Below are 5597 nucleotides of genomic sequence, written 5' to 3' on the forward strand. Positions count from 1 at the left end.
TACCATCATTGTCATTTTAATTTGGATTAGAAAGGACATTAAAAATAATAATGTTTATTTTAGTCATGATATAATCCTTATTTTCATCTCACTTGTACAATTATACAATATTAAGTATATTATTCATTGAAGATTCCTAGTGAAGTTTAAGTAAATAGCCATACCATAAGTCAGGGTATAGATAAAATAAGAATAATAATGTTTGTCCCTTCAATTAATGTAGATGCTACTCAAGTAAAGTTTGTTGGTATATTAAATTTTAAGAACATGAAGCAATTTTTAATTGTTGAAAGAGCTTACAACTAAGTTTGATGAATTGCATATGATAAGCAATGATGGTTATATATTTTTCCCAAATATAATATTCACCTAACAAGTGCGGCGCTACCTTAATCTAAAAAAGGGAAGAAAATGGAACTATGGTATAAATTTTACCTAATAATGTCATTTTTTTTTATTCAAAAGATAATATCATAGCATTAAACAATATTCACATTACAAGGGCGCCACTGATAAACATCACTAATATCCTCCCAAAGTAATTGCCTAACTTCCACAAGAGGACTGTTCCAAAAAACAGAATTATGATACTCATAAGCTATATTAGCTAGACAGTAAGCACAGCTATTACCTTCTCAATAACAATGAGTCAAAAAACATTTTGACACTGGCTTAACAGACTGATAGTGCTTTGGGATAGGACTTCATTCTTTCCAATTTGGGCAATTTTGGGATTGTAAGGCTGATATAGTGGACTTAGAGTCTAACTCAATAATGAGGGGAAACCATCCTTTGTGCAATATACTGCCCAAAGCTCAGTTGTTTCAATTCAATCATAATTACTCCAATATTAATGCAAAATCCTCCATGCCAACAACCTCTATAATCCCTAAACAGTCCTGCTTTAGCCAATCCTGTGCTTCTTTTGACTGAACCATAAGACCTGTGTTGGGGGAAGGTTCCATTTGATACTTCTCAAAATCTTGGAATCACTCGAAACAACTAGATTAGCGGCAAGGAAAATATCTATATAATATTGAATAGATGACCAGATTGATTTAACGGTTGCATTTATTTGTTAGAAAATCTTTTCATTCATAGATTTCCATATTATCCACAAAGTATGACACAATAATGATAGGTTTCTTTTGTCCATAATTTTTAACAAATGACTTACCCATTCCCATTGTATGAAGTCATGTTCAGCACTTGTATTAATATTCAGATATGTCCAAATATTTCTACTGACATCACAGTTTGTAAATAAATGCTTTAAATCCTCAGGTTCCTGGTTACATATTTGACAAACAAGGTTCTGAATGATATTTCTATGATAAAGTTGAGCGGGTGTTGGAAGTTTGCCTTGAATTAGCAACCACATAAAAAATGTTGAGTCCTATAAGAACAAGGTACTTTCCAAATTTGATAAGGAAAGCAGTCCTATTGGCCATAGGCTGATTTAACTGCCATCCTTAGTCGACCCCCACACCCACCTGTCTTCTATGACACTTTCCTGATCTGGTTTCTTAAGAGGGATTGCTCTAATCATATGGACAATTTAGTGGGTAGAAGATATTCAACTTCAGTGAGATTCCATATTCCATTATCAATTCACTACATGATTGATTTATACGGCCCCATGGTTAAGAAATATTGAACAATCAAAAATTGTAAATTAAAATATAAAATTTTCGTAAATTCCATGAAAAAAAGAAAAACACTTCCTATCTCAAGTAAGGTGCACCAAGGTTCAGTGTGCCACCAGAGGGGGAAGCCACCCCCTCTCCAAAACTTAATGAAATGTTAAAAGTGGATTTACCTTGATATTTAATGATTAATCATGGGTATTGGGGTGAGCCTCTAGTGTCATAACTATCGGATGGGGTTTGATTGCCATCTAGAGTATGGAGATGGTGATTTCAATGAGACCTGAACAGAGAAATAAAATTGTGGGTGTACCATCATCAAGCGTTAATCCTCCACTTGGTAGTTTAATGAAATGAGGGTTTGAATGTAAAACAATGGTTAGCTATTACTATTGCCAAAAAAAAGCTCCGCTATTAAGTATTAAAAAAAAGGTGAGCTATTACAATCAATTCAAATAGAGATGTACAAGGCAATTAACCTTTAAAATTTTCAGCATTGGTTTCTTGGTTTAGTGAACCAACAGTCCCAAGAGGTGAAGAGTGACAGGAGAACTTGCAAAACACAAATACAATAGTTGTGGATAACTTGGTGTTAAACTTCAAAGTTCTGGATATAAAGGTGTATTTTTTTGGGTGAGGCCACTATTAATATGGTCGAAGCTTGGGCTGCATGAGAAGCCCATAACCTGGTGTTAAACTTCAAAGATCTTCCCATAACTATAGAACGAGACTCCAAGCTTGTCATCTCATGTCTGCAGTGGAGAAACTCAACCGCCGTGGAACATAAAGAACATCATTGAAGACTGCACTGCCATGAAGACTCAGTTCGAGTTTGGGTTGAAGTACCGTCATGTCTACCGTGAGGCGAATCAAATTGCAGACTGATTAGCTCGTCACGTCCAATCCTGTCCTACAGATTTCTTAGGTTTTAACTTGCAGGATCTCCCTCCTCCTTTGGGTTTTATTTGTAATTGTGATTCGTGGGGACGTGCTACCCCCACCATGTGTAGCACTGGTTGGATCTATAAAAGAACCTATAAAATAACTTTTTTTGTATTATTAGAAAAAGGAAGAAAATAAATGATGGAAACCTTTTCTATGTGTTAGAGAAGAAGAAGATACATAATGACTTCTTTATGCTTTAATGAACCTGCAAAACAAAGAGAAGAGTGACTTTTTTTTTTTTTTTTGTATGGTCATTAATGACTTCTTTATGCTTATTGAACCAATAGTTGAATGAGGCTACAAAATGAGAACACTTGTGCACTTGCATTCATTTTGTAAAAACAGGTGTAAAAACGAAATTGACCCTTTTTGCACATCCTATCCATGTAGCCTCAGACGGAAGAACTGTCATAGGTTGGAATAAAATAATGAAGGGATATAATTGAAATTAAAAGAGTAATTCTAATTTTTATATATGATTAATTAATTAATAGAAATAAAATAATATATGCATTTGCATGGGTAATATTGGAAAAGCAAAATCAGGGTGTTCGACCATTCTACTTGTCTCATTCTCGTTTTTATATATGGGTGGTAATATAGACTAAACAAAAGCTCGTTACTTGGCAGGGGTAATAATGGAAAAGGTAAATCAGGGTCTTTGACCATTGTACTTGTTCTACTCTTATATTTATAAATGGTGCAAAGATCAATTGATTTATGTTTTTTTTTTCTTATTTAGGTCCAGTTTGACAATGTTTTCACATGTTCCTTTGCTAAAACAAGAACCTTATTTCTTATTTCTTGGGAGCAATATAGGCATTTGGCAAATTGTTTCTCGAGAATGGATTTTTGTTCTACAAAATACAAAACAGTATTTGGATAATGAAACTATTCCCTAAGTTCGTAAAGATAACAGAGCATGGAAAAAGTTTGAGTTTGTGAAGATAGCAACAAAGGAGGAGATGCATTTAAGAAGAAAATACAGAGCATGGAAAAAGATTTAGGATGAAAAATCAGAGCATACAAAGTTAGAAATGCCAACAACGAAGAAAACCTTACCTGTGTATGAGATTCTGACTGGAAAATGGTAGCGGGAGCATTGGGAACAAATGAAGCAGATTGCTTGAGGACTAGTGTTTGGGGGATGGAGAGTTTATGTCATCAATGCGAAAATGACAACATTGCCCCTTCTCTCACATGGGAAGGGCAAATACATGTTCGTAAATAAATTGGGACGATGTGGGAATACATGTTCCTTGAGAATGTGTTATTCGGGAGTGTTGATTTGTCGCTCTCAAATAACACATTTTTTGGGCATTGTTCTCACTTGGGAATGGTTTATTTCTCACATTTTTTTGCCAAACATGTTTCTATTCCGCGCAAAGTTCAAAATATCGGAAATGCCAAGTGTGTCGGAAAGACAATTTTAAGAGATGTATCGAGATACACATGTGTATCGGAGAAAAACTAAGATACACATAGATACGCTTGGAAACACTATAAATACTTTAATAAATCATAAAAATACATCAACAACACTAAATATAAGACCTCAATGAGGTGCATATACATTAAATTAATATATTTTATTGGTTTTATCAAGAAATATATTGTAGTTAATTATAATTTCATTAAAAGTCCTATGCTTAACTATAATTTATAAATTTTAATGTTTTATGGGATGGGAAAAACCCAACTCTCCTATCCAACCATAAAACATGCATTGGCACAACTTCTAAGTGAAAATATAATGAATAATTATTTATTATTTATTTTCAAAAATTATAAAAAATAAATAAACATTATATAATATATTCAAAAAATAGTTATTGAAGAATAAATTTACATTGCTTTGTGGATATGATAGATCATCTATAGAATTATAATATATTCAATCATTGTGATCAAATGATAAAATATAATTAATTAATTAACTATTTTTTAAGTCTAAAAATAAAAAATAATTATTTAACAAGAAATTTCAATTGCTCTGTGGATATGATAGATCATCCATAGAATTATAATATATTCAATTGCTGTGGTCAAATGATAAAATATAAACAATTATTATTTATTTTTAATTATAAAAATGTAAAAAAATATATTAAAGAATAAATATCAATTGCTTTATGGATATGATAGATAAATCCATAAATATAAAACATATTTAGTCTTTATAGGCAGAGAAAAAAGTATATTTTCAACTTTTTTGTTAATATATATTTTCCTCGAATATCTTTATGAAATTTCCATAAATCTAATGATAACACAAAAAAAATTGTGATTTTGAATGTAAGAAATGTAGATCAATATAAATTTAAATATTCAAGAAAAAATGAAATCACAAGATATTGTAAAAAAATGAAAAAATTTACCTATTTTTGCCATATTTTTTCAAATTTTGAAAAATCTTCAAAAAATAACATTCGCACTTTTTGTTGCAATTTTTTGCAAATCTAGCACTCTAGGAATGAGGTTTGGAGTTTTAGTCATTTGGGTGTGAAAGAAGCATTATTTTAGGGAAAATGAAGCTTGCTTTCTCCCTTTATTTTTTTTCCTAATTTTTGGCCATATCTTTTTCGTCGATACGCTACCGATATGCCCTGATACACTCCTAATACACCCCAACACAACCCTGATATGGGTCCGATACACATGAAAAAAGACGAGACACTCGCTTTTAATGCTATCCCATATCTATTTTTCAAAGATACGATACAATCCTCCCTGTTTGTACTGTATCGAAATTTTAAACCTTGGTTCCGCAGGAGCACCGGGAACAAGAGAAATACTCCCGCGGAACATTGCCAAACAGGCCCTTAATATCTCGCCCAAGTGATTTCTTCCGGCTTAAATTGCCACGGCTGTTTAGTTATATTGCCACAAAATATTCTTTTATCAAAGGCAATAAGAACTTTGATCAGATGCCACTAAAATAGAATCTTGCACTGGCAAAATCAAAATCAAATATAAGTTCATAGTAATTATGGTTGAGCTTTGTTT

This window comes from Nelumbo nucifera, chromosome 5 (genome assembly GCF_055504915.1).
Source record: "Nelumbo nucifera cultivar China Antique chromosome 5, China Antique-T2T, whole genome shotgun sequence".
Classification (NCBI taxonomy): domain Eukaryota; kingdom Viridiplantae; phylum Streptophyta; class Magnoliopsida; order Proteales; family Nelumbonaceae; genus Nelumbo; species Nelumbo nucifera.